At 44.2% G+C, this 17363-nt stretch overlaps 1 long non-coding RNA gene across 7 annotated transcripts; it reads left to right on the top strand.

The window, feature by feature from the left end:
* The first annotated feature begins 10796 nt into the window (after positions 1-10796).
* On the top strand, positions 10797-15527 carry LOC123144575 (uncharacterized). Of its 7 annotated transcripts, none has more exons than XR_006471725.1 (4): positions 10800-12469; positions 13976-14245; positions 14320-14493; positions 15435-15527. It is a non-coding gene; the product is annotated as an uncharacterized lncRNA (long non-coding RNA). The 7 variants fall into 7 exon arrangements; XR_006471727.1 differs by having other exon boundaries at positions 14332-14493; XR_006471726.1 differs by lacking the exon at positions 15435-15527 and having other exon boundaries at positions 10797-11206; positions 11871-12469; positions 13976-14703.
* Positions 15528-17363: the final 1836 nt, after the last annotated feature.

The raw sequence follows: 17363 nt of genomic DNA on the forward strand, positions 1-17363 counted from the left end.
GGCAATGGTCTTCTTGACACTTTCCTTCCTCTTCTTGCCTTCACCACCTTCTTTGGGTTCAAGAGTGAACTCCATTGTCTCTTGAGTAGAGGCTCTGGCCTTAGACATAGGAATTCTCATTGCTGGTGCCTTCTTATTCAGGCCTGGCTTACTTGCAGCAGCTGTGCCATACTCCTTTTTTAGTACTATCTTCTTGGAGCTTACTTCCTCTTCAATGGCAATATAATCCTCATCCTTAGATTCTGAGGTTCTCTTCTTCCTAGATCTAGTGGCTGCCTTTGGCAAGTTGCTGGGAGTGCTCCTGCTGCCATCATCAGAAGTGCTAGAGGGATCTGAGCCCTCACTCATCTGCACATGTTCCTCTGACCTGTTCTGACTGTCACTTTGATCAGACATCTCTGCAAACTTACTGACAGCAGACCCTGTGAATAGATATATATGAGGTAGAGTGGATGAGCATCACAAAGTGCAGACCTTTTGCAAAACAGATGACTTAAAAACTTAGTTTTAGTTCTTCACAGAAAGCATTTCGGATCTACCGATTTGTAAACTCGGTGATACCGAGTCACAGTTTGATGGCACCGAGACTGCTAGGGTTTCACAGAGAATCAAACTCGGTCACGCCAATTTGCAGTTTTCAGTCAGACCGAAAGTGCAAGTGCAATGGCCTAAGCCAAATCGGTGAGACCGATTTCTACAACTCGGTCGGTCCGAGATGAGTTTTGCGGAGACCTAACCCTAAATTTTCAAATCAAACCTAACCTAAGGGATGATTTCAGTGGATAGAGTGTTTGCATACGTGGTGATGATCATGGCAGAGCAATGTGCTATGAATCAGAGTTAAAGGAATAGCACAAAGAGACAAACTCATACCCTAGTTCGGCGGAGTTCGCTACGGCGGCAACGGAGGGGCAGAATTCCGTTGACGGCGATGGAAACCAGTAGCGGGAGGTCGCTGGCGGCAAGAAGATGATCCGGAGACCCGAGGCGGCAGAGCAGGATACGCGCGGGCTGAGGGCTTTTGAAGAAATTTCCAAAATCTCACCCGTGGGTTTATATATCCCGACCTTGTCGGTGTGACCGAGTGGAACAACTCGGTGGCACCGAAATGCAGAATCGCAAGCGGTTACTACAACTCGGTGTGACCGAGAAGTTCAAATCGGTTGCACCGAGATTGAAAACCTAGATCAACTTAGTGATCTCGGAGAAATGGATGACTCGGTCATACCGAAATGCACAAAGAGGTTTTGGAAGTTTAAGTCTATGACGAATCGGGGACTCCGAGTGCTCCTCACACAGAGTGGTTCAAATCTGACTTGATCAAACTTTGTGATGTAGCATGAATAGAGTTTGAGACGAGAAAAGCATAGATAGCTAGAGGGAGTTCTTAGGCATTCTTGTCCATCCATTTGGCAAAAGAGAAAAAAGCCAAACAATCAAAGCAACAAATGGATGTCCTCGAATGAGTAAAATATGCATCCAACATGCTCACACAATAAAATGACAAATGAAATATGTGACAAAGCATGCACAATCACTCTAGCATCTATCAAGCAATTTGGCGATGACTAGGTCATCTATATATGAGTATATTGACTTAGGAGTCAAATGAGAACATTTGATCATAGGTCATACTCATCGTTTAAGCACAAGTGGGGTTGCCACTTTTACATAAAGCATTGTTGTGCTCACATCATTAGAGTTGCTTTAGCTCAATTGATTAGAGTAAAGCTCCTCCTAGATGTGATATCCCCCCTAAGAGGGATGAACTAACCTTGGGTTTGTCGATGATGACTTCATGTAGGTGTTGAAGATGTATATGCTCAATGTTGATGTAGATCATTCGGAGCAATCCTTTGGAGTGAGTTGCACTTTCAATACCTACACGGGTTAGTCCCACAAGGAACAAACAAGGATATCCATAGACATAGAGTGATGTTCACATGAGATGATGTCCATGAATGCATTAGGTTACCTTGTCCCTTGTCTTACCAACAAGAGGGTTTGTGACTCCTTGAACTAGTGCAAGATATGGAAGTTGTTTGCACTTGTCCTTGCCAAAATGATAAGAGTGAAGTATGTTGGCGGAGTCACCCTCAAGAACTCTCTAGTTCTTCTTCTTAGGGATCCACACCATCTTGATGGGAATCCTTGGAGTTGTAGTCGTACTTGATGAAGTGGAACTTGATGTAGTCTTGGGAACCCACTTGACCAAGGCCTTAGGTGCTTCTTCAAATGCATCAATCTCCTCTTGAAGCTTGTCCTTGCCTTTTAGCTTGTGGTCTTGTGGTGGAAGATCATCTTGAGCTTGTGTTCCTTGGAAAGAAGTAGGATCATACTTCTCTTGTTGAGGAACAAACTTCGTCTTGGGGTATTGATCTTCTTCCCACTCAACTCCATTGGCATTGAACTTTCGTTCAAAACCAACACCTTGATTCTTCCGGTGTCTTCCTTGCTTGCGTACAATTTCCTCAAATTGCTTACTTCCGGCAAGACTCTTGTAAACACCTTTCTCTATAATTCCCTTCAATAAGCTATTTTCTTGCTCAAGTGTAACTTGGCTAAGAGAATCATTAGTGGAATCAAGAGAACTACTAGAAGCAACAACATTGGATTTAGCATGATTGTTGTTACTACTAGAGGAAGAATCTTTCTTGTTCTTGTTGCTAGATTTAACTTGTGGCATGTAAGTAGACAAGAGTAAACGCTTGGCAATGTAAGAAGAACTTTTCTTGCGAAGATCATCATTGATTGCTTTTAAGAACTCATGCTCTTGCTCAAGGTTGAGCTTTTCAAAGCGTAGCTTCTCATGAGTCTTTAAAAGTTCTCGATGATCTTCCAAGGTAGTTTCATGAGCTAACTTAAGAGTGTTTAGTTCTTTAGTTAGACGCTCAATCTCCTTCTTATCATCGTCATTCGTTTTATCTTGATTATCATGATTAATAGCAAGTTCATCATAGTTTTCATAACTAGAGTTGTCAACAAGTAAATCATCATCTCCTAGCAAATCATCTTCATCACTATTAAAATCAACATACTCGGGGTGTGTTACCTTTGGACCTTTAGCCATGAAGCATCTTCCAATTCCTTCATTTGGTGAGTCAAATATGTCGTAGGAGTTGGTTGACACAAGTGCTAGACCGGCAACACCTTCATCTTGAGTATATTCGGAGTCGGAGTGATAACTTCTTTCGGAGTGATGGTCGGAGTCGGAGCCGGATACCCATTCACCAACATGAGCTTGATGTCTTCTTTTTGTGTAGCTCTTTGATGATTTGTCCTTCCTCTCCGAATCCTTGCTTCTCCGAGAGGGTCTTCGTTCATAACGATCATCTCTACTCCTTCTCTCTCTTGGCGGTGATTCTTCTCTTCTACTTCTTCTTTTGGGAGAATCTTCTCTTCTTTTGTAGGGAGCCGTACACTCATTGGAGTAGTGTCCGGGTCTTCCACAATTGTAGCAATTTCGTTCACGACTTGAAGATCTCTTGTCATTGTAGGACCTTGACTTGGAGCTTCTTTCCTTGCTTCTACTCTTGTAGAATTTGTTGAAGTTCTTCACCATTAGGCTCAATTCTTCATTGAAGGTTTGTTTCTCACTTGATGATGTGGGAGCTTCACATGAGGCTTTGTAAGCACCACTTGACTTGTTGTGGAGCTCTTCCTTATCCTTAAGTGACATCTCATGAGCAACAATTCTTCCAATGACTTCCGTTGGCTTGAGATCTTTGTAATTGGGCATCATTTGGATCAATGTGCACACGGTATCATATTTTCCATCCAAGGCTCTTAGGATCTTCTTGATGATGAATCTATCGGTCATCTCTTCACTTCCTAAGCCGGCAATCTCATTTGTGATGAGAGCAAGCCTAGAGTACATTTCAGCGACACCTTCACCATCCTTCATTTTGAACTTGTCAAGTTGACTTTGAAGCACATCCAATTTGGATTCCTTGACGGAGTCGGTACCTTCGTGCATATCAATCAAAGTATCCCAAATTTCCTTTGCATTCTCAAGACGGCTGATTTTGTTGAATTCTTCGCGACACAATCCGTTGAAGAGAATATCACAAGCTTGAGCATTGTATTGCAGCATCTTCAAATCTTCCGCGGTAGCTTCACGGTTCGGTTCTCTCCCATCAAAGAATTCACCTTGCATGCCAATACACATAATGTCCAAGAGTATGCATTTTCATCTTATGCTTCCAACTAGCAAAATTAGTACCATCAAAGTAAGGACCTCTACGGTGGTAATTTCCCTCACTAGACGCCATACTCTCCTAGGTTGTGAAACCAAGGCTATGATCACCAAAAGCTATGGAAATCAAAGCAAATGGAGACCAAAGCTCTGATACCACTTGTAGGATCGAAAGTATGTCTAGAGGGGGGTGATTAGACTACTTGACCAAATAAAAATCTAGCCTTTTCCCAATTTTAAGTCTTGGCAGATTTTAGCAACTTAGCACAAATCAAGTAATCAACCTACACATGCAATTCTAAGAGTATAGCAGCGGAATGTAAAACAATTGCATATGAAGGTAAAGGGAGGAGTTTGGAGGGAGCAAACGCAATGTAGACACGGAGATTTTTTATCCGTGGTTCCGATAGGTGGTGCTATCGTACATCCACGTTGATGGAGACTTCAACCCACGAAGGGTAACGGTTGCGCGAGTCCACGGAGGGCTCCACCCATGAAGGGTCCACGAAGAAGCAACCTTGTCTATCCCACCATGGCCATCGCCCACGAAGGACTTGCCTCACTAGGGTAGATCTTCACGAAGTAGGCGATCTCCTTGCCCGTACAAACTCCTTGGTTCAACTCCACAATCTTGACGGAGGCTCCCAAGTGACACCTAGCCAATCTAGGAGACACCACTCTCCAAAAGGTAATAGATGGTGTGTTGATGATGAACTCCTTGCTCTTGTGCTTCAAATGATAGTCTCCCCAACACTCAACTCTCTCTCATAGGATTGGATTTGGTAGAAAGATGATTTGAGTGGAAAGCAACTTGGGGAAGGCTAGAGATCAAGATTTATGTGGTTGGAATGGAATATCTTGACCTCAACACAAGTCTAGGTGGCTCTCTCTCAGAAAATGTATGTTGGAAGTGTAGGCATATTCTGATGGCTCTCTCCATGAATGAAGAGTGGGTGGAGGGGTATATATAGCCTCCACACAAAATCTAACCGTTACACACAAATCACCAAACTCAGTGGGACCGAATTATAAAACTCGGTCAGACCGATTTAGTTCAAAATGTGAACGTTAGGATTTTCGGTGGGACCGACATGTCAAATCGGTGGGACCGATGTCATTAGGGTTAGGGCGTAATGTAATCTCGGTGAGACCGATTACACAAACTCAGTGGGACCGATTTTGGTAATTCACAAACAGAGAGTTGGTCAGGCAAACTCGGTGGGACCGATTCGCTCATCTCGGTTAGACCGAAACGTTACGAAGGGGAAACAGAGAGTTTGCATTGCAATCTCGGTGGGACTGATCGCTCATCTCGGTTGGACCAAAACATTACGAAGGGAAACAGAGAGATTGCAATCCCATCTCGGTTAGACCGAGATCCCTATCAGTGGGACCGAAGTGACTAGGGTTTGTGGTAGTGGCTACGTCATGTGAACTCGGTGGTGCCGGATAGAAAATTTCGGTGGGGCCGAGTTTGACTTTTGGTTTGGGACATATGGATATGAGAAAGTAGTTGAGGATTTTTGGAGCATATCACTAAGCATTTTGAGCAAGTAAATCATTAAGCAACACCTCACCCCCTTTTAATAGTATTGGCTTTTCCTATGAACTCAATGTGATCTTGGATCACTAAAAGTAAAATGTAGAGTCTTGTGCTTTGAGCTTGAGCCAATCTTTTTGTCCTTAGCATTTTGAGGGGTCCACTTTTTAATCCATGCCATGCCAATCATTGAGCTTTCCTGAAATATTTATCTTAGGATAGCATTAGCTCAATGAGTTATATGTTGTTAGGAATTACCAAAACCACCCAGGGATAGTTGCACTTTCAACGTGCCGCTCCTTACTCGGCCACGGTACGTCGCTGCAGAGAGACCGATCGACCGCTATATACGTACACGTTCACGGCCAGACAGATAAAGCTACCTTCGCTTCAACCTAGTTGGTCCCAGCTGTCAGGGGGTAAGAAGGCAGTTCCTTCCGTGCGAAGATAAAGCCGGGTGGAGGAATCATTATTTTGCACGTAATAAGGAGGCACTTCCTTGCATGCGGCCATGGACCCCGCTGTTAGCCTCTACATTTACAGTCCTCTTTTGCTGGCTGTCATTCGTTGACCGTGTTGACGACGCCGTACCGCTCGGGAGCACCAAGGTGGTGGATGACGGCGCGAGCTAGGAAGGGAACGACCGGGAGCCGGGGAATACACAACAGTGGATGCCCACATGGATGGGAGTACGAGGATTGACTGGTTCGGCTGCGGTTTGAGGCTACCGTCGTCGGAGAATAACAGGGGGTGTGGGTGAGTAGAGGGAAGGCCTGGCCAGCGGTGGGAGTAGGGTGGTGCGGTGAGGCCTACGTGGCAGCACAGCTGGCCACGGGAGGCAGGAGCAAGCGGCACGGCCGGCGCTGGTTTGGGAGGTTGGAGCAAGAAGACCAGAGGTTGAAGAAGCAAGAGGACTATTGGATGGACATCGTACGGTCACCGCAGCTAGAACCATTTATATTGACTAAGTTGACAACGCCCTACCTCCGCATCAAATTAGTAGGCCCACAAGTCAGCCTGCAAATATGGTGGGACCGACCTAGCAGCGGGGGTATTCATTACTTTTGTGCGTAATAGCTGGTGGATCCAAGCTGTCAGGGGGGGGAATGTTTTTTTCGCGAAATACAGAGGCCCTTCCGGTCGGTCCCAGCTGTCAGGAGGAGGAATCATTATTTTGCGCTTAATAAGGAGGCACTTCCTACTCGCAAAAAAAGGTGGCACTTCCTTGTGTGCGGCCGTGGACCCAGCTATTAGCCTCTCCATGTACAGTCCTCTTCCGATGGATGTCGTTCGTACACGTCGTGCCGAGAGCACCAAGGCGGTGGACGACGGTGAGGCCAAGTAAGGGAACGACCCAGAGCCGAGGACGACTCGGCAGTTGTTTTCCACGCGGAGTGGGTACGAGGGTTTACTTATTCGGCCGCAGTGTGACGCTCCCGTCGCCAGAGAATAACAGGAGGTGTGGGTGAGTAGAGGGATAGCCAGGACAGGGATACGAGTATGGTGGGGCCGTGAGGCCTGGCCGACAACACAGCCGGCCAAGGGAGGCGGGATCACGCGGTTCCGCCGGTGCTGGTTTGGGCGGCTGGAGCAGAAAGATCAAAGACTGAAGAAGCACGATTGCCGTTAGATTGACATCTAACGGTCTGACGCTGGTAGAGTCGACTAAGTTTCTCTTTCTAAGAAACCTTCTGTACGCATGAACTTAGTAGGCCCACAAGTGAGCCTCCAAATTTGTGGCAGACAACATATGTCCCATTTGCTATTTTTTTAATAATTTGCAGCCAATTTGCAAATTCTTAAGGAATTTATTACAGCCCATTTTCTGCCCCGGACCATGGTCAAAAAGTTCAACCAAATTTTGCATATTTCGGTGGAGACCGAACTGTTTTAATCCAGAAATGATAAATATTTATTTTTGAAGAACTTATTCATTTGCCAAATAAAATATTGTTTAATTTTTGTAAGCTAATAAGACGTGAGACAATTGAGTTGGTTTTAGGGAAAACCAATGGTAAAAAAACCAGCGCTTGGAGGGAAAACAAAAAAAGGATGTAAAGATGAAAAGGGAACTTTATGTATTTTCAATATAATAATACGTGTATATGAACTAGTAAAACTATAGGTAGAGATTAGAAAACGGAAGTAGGACATGGCGTTTCAAGAGGAAAATAGAACTGGGCTGCGTGTTTGATTCAGTAAAAAAACTGCCTGCGGATGTTCTAAGAGAAACTATAACTATGGCTGGCGGGCCAGAGGCAGTTGATACCTGCTGGATCTTTGTGCCCAATTGTCATCATGGGCTGGGCCTGTTAAAAACAAAACCAAGCCTGAGCAGTCTACAACCCAGTTGAAGCTTGCTCGACCTGAAAAACAATATACCTACTTGATCCCAGTTATGAGTCTGTACTTGCAGAATTATCATTGACTACGTTGAAAACTTCATGGGTTTCACCATCTCAAACATCAGCATTAATTTTCCATCATGATAATAAGTGCATGCACTTGCTTGCGTATGGCCATGGTCCTCCTGGTTCCGTATGGTTAGGCTTTGTATGGACAGCCGTCTTGTATTCCACGAACGAATTTCATGCAAATCAGATGGTTTTCAGTGAAAGCGGACTAAATTCATTGCATTTTTCATATTTTTTCATTATGGAATATTTTACATATTTCAACTAATAGTAACCGACCTGGCCCTTTTTTAGTCCATGGGAGGCGACACTTAACTGTTCTGGAAGGCCCAAATCCCTCGCTCCTCTCTTTTAACAATTTGCAGCTGGGCTTGGCATGCCACAGCCCAGTTCCGACATGTTGTGTCCAACTATCAGCCTGTGAAACCGGATGGATCCTCTGCGTACTTCGAAGATGTAAATTTTTTGAAGAACTGGGGATTCGAACGATAGGTACTTATGCTACCCATCAAATAAAAATCAGGTGCCTGAAAATTCATTTCGAAACAAATGATTCATCTTTATATCCACATCGACCCTCGACATGATGGTTGGAAGCAAATGCCAAGTTCATACCGAAAGATTCTTAGCAACAATTCCAACTTGCAAATGACCAGGTAGTACAAGTACCAATACCAAACTAACTTATAATCTTTTTAGTCCTGACCCTAGTGTTCGTCTGGTAGAAAATCTTGCAGAGGACCAGCTCCCGCTCCTTCTCTTGCTCCAGGTCCCTGAGGTGGTACTGGTGCATCACCCAGTTGGTCCTCTGCTGGTCGAAGTTCTTGTTGGTGTGCAGCACCAGAACCTTTTTGCTGCCTGTCTACCGGCCGTTGACCATCACCGGCAAGGTATTGTCGGTCTTGTGCCACATCCCGTGCATGCTGCACTCTGACTATCTTGCGACGCATCCGCTGCCCCTTTTGTACGCCCTGGAGGTGCGCTGCAAGAAATGCTTGCTTAGGCCACTCAATGTGATACCTGCACTATTGGAGAATACAGGTTTTAGTGTACGTAGTTGGCATTTTCATAACATCTTTAGCATGTTGCAGTCACTTGTTTCACTTTTTATTAGCTGTCAAATTGTAATTGCTTCACTAGGTCTGCGTCTAAAAAGAAAAATAAAGCTATAAACAAAGGAATATGTTTGTGCAAGTAGACGGCCGATCGGTGTCTCACCTCGAAGTTTCTCAGGATGGGTGTAGCATATGCCGTGCTCGCTGTCGATGGTTGGTACGAACAAATCGATGAGAGGGTGAGATCTTGCGTTGTCAGCACTCACTTTGGCCTCATGGTGCTCGATCAGCTCCTGATCCGTGGGGTCAAACTTGACGCCAGCCGGCAGCACCGGCCAATCTTTCTTGGACTTGCATCGGTTAATTCCAGTTAAATGGTACTCAATGTATGATAAATCAACTGTTTTAAGTAAATAATGAAAGATTTCGACAGATAAGTGGTACTCCAAATATAAAGTCCATCATACCCGAACAAACTGGGGTCTCGGCTTCATTACTACATGTAGACTCTTAAGACTTGAAAACCCCCATAAAGATCGAAATCATAATACAGGCGACTGGACGAATACTCACAGGAGCAGCCTCGCTGGTTCCTTCCTTCATCTGGCTAGCTTGAAGAGCATCCTTGTTGAGATCGATTTTTTCAGCGTCTTCCTTTTGACTACTTGCAATGAAATATAGCAACTCCAGTAGCTCATCGCTCATCGTACCAAATGGATTGGAACAAGGCGGCGACTGGGAGGCGGGGAGACCGGGAGAGAATGGGAGAGTGATTTTGTAGAGAATGCGAGAGTGCTACTGTAGTACGAGAGGGGTGAGGCTCACTTTGGTGAACCGAACACGCCGCCGAGACTCTAGCTTGTGTCACCTCACGCACAGCGTGTTGTCACGCTAATTCAATGTGAGGACATGCTGAATAATTTGACCGATATATACTAGTACTACTGTAGTACTTACTAGTCGTATTTAGTGTCACATTTTAACCATAGGTTTAACTAATAAAATGTCAATTCATGTCACTGAAAATTATATCATTGAAAACTATGTTCAAATACAAATCCAACGATATAATTTTTTGTGACATGCATTAACATTTAGTTAGTTAAATTTATGGTCAAAATTTGACACAAATTACGAAGGGGACCAGTAAACCAGGAGGGAGGTAGTAGTACGAGTAGCGCAATATATGGTATAGAAGACTAGTACAAATTTAGAAATGGAGTACGAAGTTACATGGTTGTGCGACGGACTTTGTAAGCTACATTAGTAATACAAAATATATGTGTATATATACACATATAGGGCTGGGTTATTATGTTACTAGTAACAGAATATTATTATGTTACAGGAGGGAGGTAGTAGTACGAGTAGCGCAATATACGGTATAAAGGACTAGTACAAATTTAGAAATGGAGTACGAAGTTACATGGTTGTGCGACGGACTTTGTAGGCTACATTATTAATACAAAATATATGTGTATATATACATATATAGGGCTGGGTTATTATGTTACTAGGAATAGAATATTATTCTGTTACTCCTCCGCCCTGTAGGGCCCGTTCAGACAAAAAATGGCTAACCTAAGAAACAAAGCCCACTTACTAATGAGAAGTAACCCAGCAGCACGCCCCGATCTCCCAGCGCGCCGCCGTCTGCCCCTGGACCAGCGCGCCGTCGACCGGCCCCTGGCCCAGCGCGCTGCCGACTGCCCCTAGCCCAGCACGCCGCCGACCGGTCCCTGCCCCAGCGTGCCGCCGCCGGGCCCCGCCCCAGCACGCCCCCAACCACGGCTGTGCGCCACCACACCGCTCTACTCCTCGCTTCTTCTTCGTCAACGCGGACGGGCCCGATACTTCCTCACACCGGCCACCGTCGCACCACCTCAGGTACCTCCATCGCATCCCCACCCTCACCGTGATGAGAACGCATGGATCTGAAGCTGCATGTGCAACCCACGAGGCTTGGGGGACGAGCGCGACAACAACACTTGTGTAAGTTCAGGTTGGTATAAATGTATTTGGAGAGGAATTATTGAGTTTGTGTTCTTCTAGCGCAAAATGTGTCTGTCAGTTCAAAATCCTCAACCCTGTAAGCTCAGAGAAAAAAAGAAACAAATAAACAAAATTCATGATAGAAAAAAATTCGTGAAGTTCGCAAGGAAAACAAGATAAGTTCAAATATAATAAATATATAAGTAGAACATTGTAGGGAATTTCATTGTAGAGTTAACAATCTGGTGTTGCTGCTGTTTGTGTTGACCGTGACGGAGTATTTGCTATTCCGGTATAATTACATTCTGCTATGAGAATTTGCTACCGGGGGCATGAAGTAGCAGCCTGCCAAGTTGCTGCCGCGAATGAACTTGGTTTATTGTAGGTGATTCTACTGAACTTGTGCTATGTTATTTATGGTTAGAACTATCAATGGATAATGAAGGTGAAAATGATTATATTGGACTGCAACAACAGAAAACTTAGCTGGAAGTAGGAAGTTTGATTCATCTGCTACTGCTCTTTTTGGGCTTCTGCTTTACTCCAAAAATATTGTGTTTTGCATTAGATGCTAGACAACATGATTTCATTTTAGTACTAACATTATTGCGTACACTAAATTGGCAATCCCACTGTTGTGTTAACACCTAATTTTGTTGCTCTAAATCCGTGAGATCTTGGATGTTGGAGTTACCCTTGAAGAAAAAACTTGGGTATTTGAGTTGCTTCCATGTGGCGAGTCTTGATCTTGGTGGCGCGAAGCTACATTTCAGTATCCAAGTATTGCATCAGGAAGTTGCATGAGAAGATTTTCCTTTCAAATGCATGCTACGTTTGTAGCTCTCAAATTTTCTCCTTTGTGGATGCGTTTGTAAGCAGTCCTCTCTCACCTTTGCTATCACGTTTTTTTTGTTGAACTTAAGGAGGATGCTTGGGATAAAAATGCCTTTTTTATTTTGCAATGCTTGAAGCAATTTGTTTCAGTAGTACTCCCTCTGTAAACTAATATAAGAGTGTTTAGATAACTAAAATAGTAATCTAAACACTCTTATATTAGTTTACGGAGGGAGTACAACTGTACAAGTTTTATTTTTGTATGTTGTATGGCTTGCCGACCTGCTCTCTCTCTGATCTGTGAACTGATACTTTATATTTGGTGAACTCTATCCTATATGTGTGGCGCGCCAAGCACACCCCCGGCTGCCTCCTCCTCTTGCTTACTCCCGCACGAGGCACGCTGCGCCGAGCACGCACCCGGCCGCCCCTGCCTCCGGTAAATCGACACACTCAGTTCAGTTTGTTTTTTCAATTCAGTTCAATTCTAAAAAATAGTTTTCTCCATCTCTGTAGCTTGCCTGAACTGATAGCTGATAGTCGATGAACTCTGTCCAATTCGACTCTTGAACTCATAGCTGATTGTTTTATGAAATAGTAAAAAAGTTTTTGTTTCATCTTTGACTCTTGTTCTCTGTTCTTTCACTCTCAAAATTATGTGCATGTGCAGATGCTACTTGCTGATTGCTACTTGACGCAACCATTTTTGTCTTGATTTTGCATTTATATGACACGAATTTGCTATGAAAAAAACAAGGTCAAAACAGAAAACAAAAATTAGTACCTTTGTGCTTGCTAGGTGTTTGTTTATGTCTCTTAAGAACCAAAAAAACTAGTAACATCCCTATATAGGGCCGTGAGTGTGCTTTTAAGTTTGTTGATATGTCTCAAGGACGAAAATTAAAAAAAAAGCATCCTTAGCATTGTTGATATGTCCCAACCCCGTCCACCGTGCCCCCATCACGCCTCTCACTACCCCTCCGCCGCGCGCCGGCAGCCTCGGCCCCGCGGGGAACCGCCTTCTCAACCACCAACGACCTCTGCAGCGGCGACGCGCACGCTAGGGATGCAAACTACAGGTACAGCAGCGATGGAAGGTGGTGGTCATGGAGATGATGCGCTTGTGCGCCGCCCTCCCCGTCGGGGCCATGCACTAGATACCCGCCGCCAGCCGGCCTCTCTGCCAACCCATCGTCCCCTCGCGTGAGACCCATCTTGGTCGACACCAACTCCTGTCGCCCACCGTCCTGCCACCACAGACTCCACCATCGTCCAACCCTCTGCATCCTCTCAGTCTTTAGACCCAAAAATGCTGATTGCACATGTGAATTTGGACATCAGGAAATTGCGAGCATGAACTGAATTCTGAAAAAATACATTCTATTGATGCTCTTGCAAGTTCGGGAACAACTTTGGCTTGACGCAGTGCAAAGACCACCGCTGTCCCTACCTTACCTACAGGTTCGAGTCTATGCACAACATCTGAAAAATTAACTTGTAGGTACCACATCAGGGAGTTATGGGTAACAGGTTCACGAGATCATCCCGACATCTTCAGTCTGTATTCTGTCATCAGTTATGTGTGTATTTTTGTTCTCTTTTCTTCAGTCCACATAGAAGAATTATTGTCAGTTCATGAATAGAGAATTTATGTACCAGACTTGATATTAGTTTGGTGTGTAATCTATCGTCAGTCCATGAAAAATCACAGAATAGTTGGTGCGTGTGCTGAAAAATTGTCAGTGCAAGTTTCAAAATTCTGTAAGTTTAGATATATCACGTAAATAAAGTAATGATTTGCAGCGAGTTTCTTCAAAATTATGTAAAGTTTAGATATATCACCTAAAAAATCGTCAGTGCAAGTTTCAAAATTCTGTGAAGTTTAGATATATCGTAAAGAAAAATCGATGAGTCACCATCTGCTTTTTATTCATGTTCTCTGCAGCACAAGTAGCAGTGGGACTGACTGGGAGTGATCCCTGAACCACTTCATCAAAGCCCATGGTTTCCAACAATGCTAATGCTACTGGAAAGTGCTAGAGCTCATGAAGCCTCTTGGCTTCTCGAATAAGCAGGTTTGGCTAGTTCCTGAAGCGCCTCCTCAAGCTCTTCGACGATAACTGGGCGTCCATCAAGGATGGGAGCTACTGCATCCTTGTTGACATCATACGGGATGACAAAAAGCAATGAACCATTACCTACAACTACCGGTCATGTAAAAAATGCTACTTTCATTTGTTTGGTAGCCTTCCTTAATTACCAATTTATGTTTAGCCTCACCAATTGCAGTTTTTACTTAAGGTGACGTGCCTAAAAGAGTCCAAGCCTCACAACTCATTGCGGTCAGACTAGATCACCAACACCTCTCCTGCCCGATATAACAAGGATGTCGGTGATAATGAAAACCTCCCTCACAGTAGAGCGGCCGAGTGCACCTTGCCATCTACATTTCAGAGCCCATCAGTTCAGTGAGATCTCTCCCAGTACATGTTCAGTTTTCATTTTGGTCGGTAGCAATTTGTTCCTGAAAGAGTTATGATTCCCCGCACCCTGCTTATCAAAGTTCGTTCCATTTCATGTTATTATTCCAGTGACAACTCATATCAATTGTTATTTCATGTTAAACTCAGTTTAGTTTCTGGACGCATATAACATTGGTGTGCGTCAGTGCTATACAAACTGTTTTTAACCCCTTTCCGCGACGGCATTTGGAACCGTCGTCAAGTGAGTGTGGGCGCTAGGGGGTTCTTCCCACACGACCTAGAAACCGTCGGGGATAGAGAGCCTTGATGCATACGGTTGTCCCTATATAACCGTTTTCGATATCTCGAATATCTCAAACACTTCATCCTTGCTACTCGTTTGTGCTCGCATTGCCATCGCAGTCAGTGTTTTGTGGTTTTACCTAAAACCAAGCAGATTCCAGGCACGAGAGCTTTCCAGGAAGATTCCAGGCACGAGAGTTTTACGATGTCTAGCACATCACAAACAGTTCCTGATTATAAACCGTGTACGATAGGTAGACAATCACACACATTTAGTTTTCCCGCACCATATGTGATAGTGTCTGACATCACACACGCTTTGCAAACGACAACTGTGTGCATGCTTTCACACGTTTCCTCTCTGTGAACCGTCTCGGATTATGGTGTATATCACAAACATTCATGTTTTACCAACCGTGTGTGACGTAATGACCTGCACAACGTAATTTAGCCCTAATTTAATTGCTGCTATTTAAAATTGTACCTAATTTAAACTTGAAAGTAGGCTATAGCTTTATTCATATCCATCAGGTTCAAACAACCAATGCATTATTCGATTCACAGGTACATATGTTTAAGAATTACATAGGCATCAAATAAAGAATGATGAACCAGGGTTTTATACTTGTACTATTACAGATGGTAAAGAAAGAGGCGACATACATTCCGGTTGCTGAACAAGGTGAAATGGAATGGCCCTATTGTGCTCTTGTGATGGCCGCCCGCCAATCATGTAGTTTGAGAGGTAATCTTGAGTAAACTGCTTTAGGATCCACTGCAAAAGAATTCAGATATTGTCATCTAACACAACTCATTACGGGCAGTAAAAAGAAGGCTACAGGGTTCTTACTTACCATCTGCAGTTCACTGTTGTCTTGCATAAAGTGTAAACAAATAGTTCGATTGACATCTTTTGACCCATTTTAATAACAATGTTTATCAGTTTTCTCACTTGATGCTGGTTCATGAATATCTCATTGCCCCATACGCAGAAAGGGTCGAAGTGTGGATCTTTGGCAATGATATATGTACCTAAAAGCACCAAATTAATATTAGAAACTAAACAACAATTGAAAAATGATGTAGTACAACACTCCCTCCATCCTATTATATAAGATTTTATTACATGTATATCTAGACATCATCAGAACATTAAGGTAACACTCTTCCTTGTTGCTATGCAGCCTTGGATTGCATATTTAGTCATTCAGTACAATGCATGTTGCTATTTAGCCTCAGATATATTAAATATGGCCCTAGTTAACCTACTGATAAATGGGTTACAGATATATTCAGTGAAATGTCCGATTCGAGGATTAATCCCTTATTAGCCCGAGGCTATATGGTACCAACTACCTGTTGGAAATATGCCCTAGAGGCAATAATAAAATGGTTATTATTGTATTTCCTTGTTCATGATAATTGTCTATTGTTCATGCTATAATTGTATTAACTGGAAACCGTAATATGTATGAATACATAGACCACAACATGTCCCTAGTAAGCCTCTAGTTGACTAGCTCGTTGATCAATAGATGGTTATGGTTTCCTGACCATGGACATTGGATGTCATTGATAACGGGATCACATCATTAGGAGAATGATGTGATGGACAAGACCCAATCCTAAGCATAGCACAAGATCGTGTAGTTCGTTTGCTAAGAGCTTTTCTAATGTCAAGTATCATTTCCTTAGACCATGAGATTGTGCAACTCCTGGATACCGTAGGAATGCTTTGGGTGTACCAAACGTCACAACGTAACTGGGTGGCTATAAAGGTACACTACAGGTATCTCCGAAAGTGTCTGTTGGGTTGGTACGAATCGAGACTGGGATTTGTCACTCCGTATGACAGAGAGGTATCTCTGGGCCCACTCGGTAATGCATCATCATAATGAGCTCAATGTGACTAAGTAGTTAGTCACGGGATCATGCATTACGGAACGAGTAAAGTGACTTGCCGGTAACGAGATTGAACGAGGTATTGGCATACCGGCGATCGAATCTCGGTCAAGTAACATACCGATTGACAAAGGGAATTGTATACGGGATTGATTGAATCCCCGACATCGTGGTTCATTCGATGAGATCATCGTGGAACATGTGGGAGCCAACATGGGTATCCAGATCCCGCTGTTGGTTATTGGCCGGAGAACGTCTCGGTCATGTCTGCATGGTTCCCGAACCCGTAGGGTCTACACACTTAAGGTTCGATGACGCTAGGGTTATAGGGAATAGATATACGTGGTTATCGAATGTTGTTCGGAGTCCCGGATGAGATCCCGGGCGTCACGAGGAGTTCCGGAATGGTCCGGAGGTAAAGAATAATATATAGGAAGTGAGGTTTTGGCCACCGGAAGAGTTTCGGGCGTCACCGGTAATGTACCGGGACCACCGGAGGGTTCCGGGGGTCCACCGGGAGGGGCCACCAACCCCGGAGGCCTGCGTGGGCCAAGTGTGGGAAGGGACCAGCCCCTGAGTGGGCTGGTGCGCCTCCCACTAGGGCCCAAGGCGCAGCTTGGAGGGGAAAGGGGGAAACCCTAGGCGCAGATGGGCCTAAGGCCCACC

The sequence above is a fragment of the Triticum aestivum genome, chromosome 6D, assembly GCF_018294505.1.
Source record: "Triticum aestivum cultivar Chinese Spring chromosome 6D, IWGSC CS RefSeq v2.1, whole genome shotgun sequence".
Lineage (NCBI taxonomy): Eukaryota > Viridiplantae > Streptophyta > Magnoliopsida > Poales > Poaceae > Triticum > Triticum aestivum.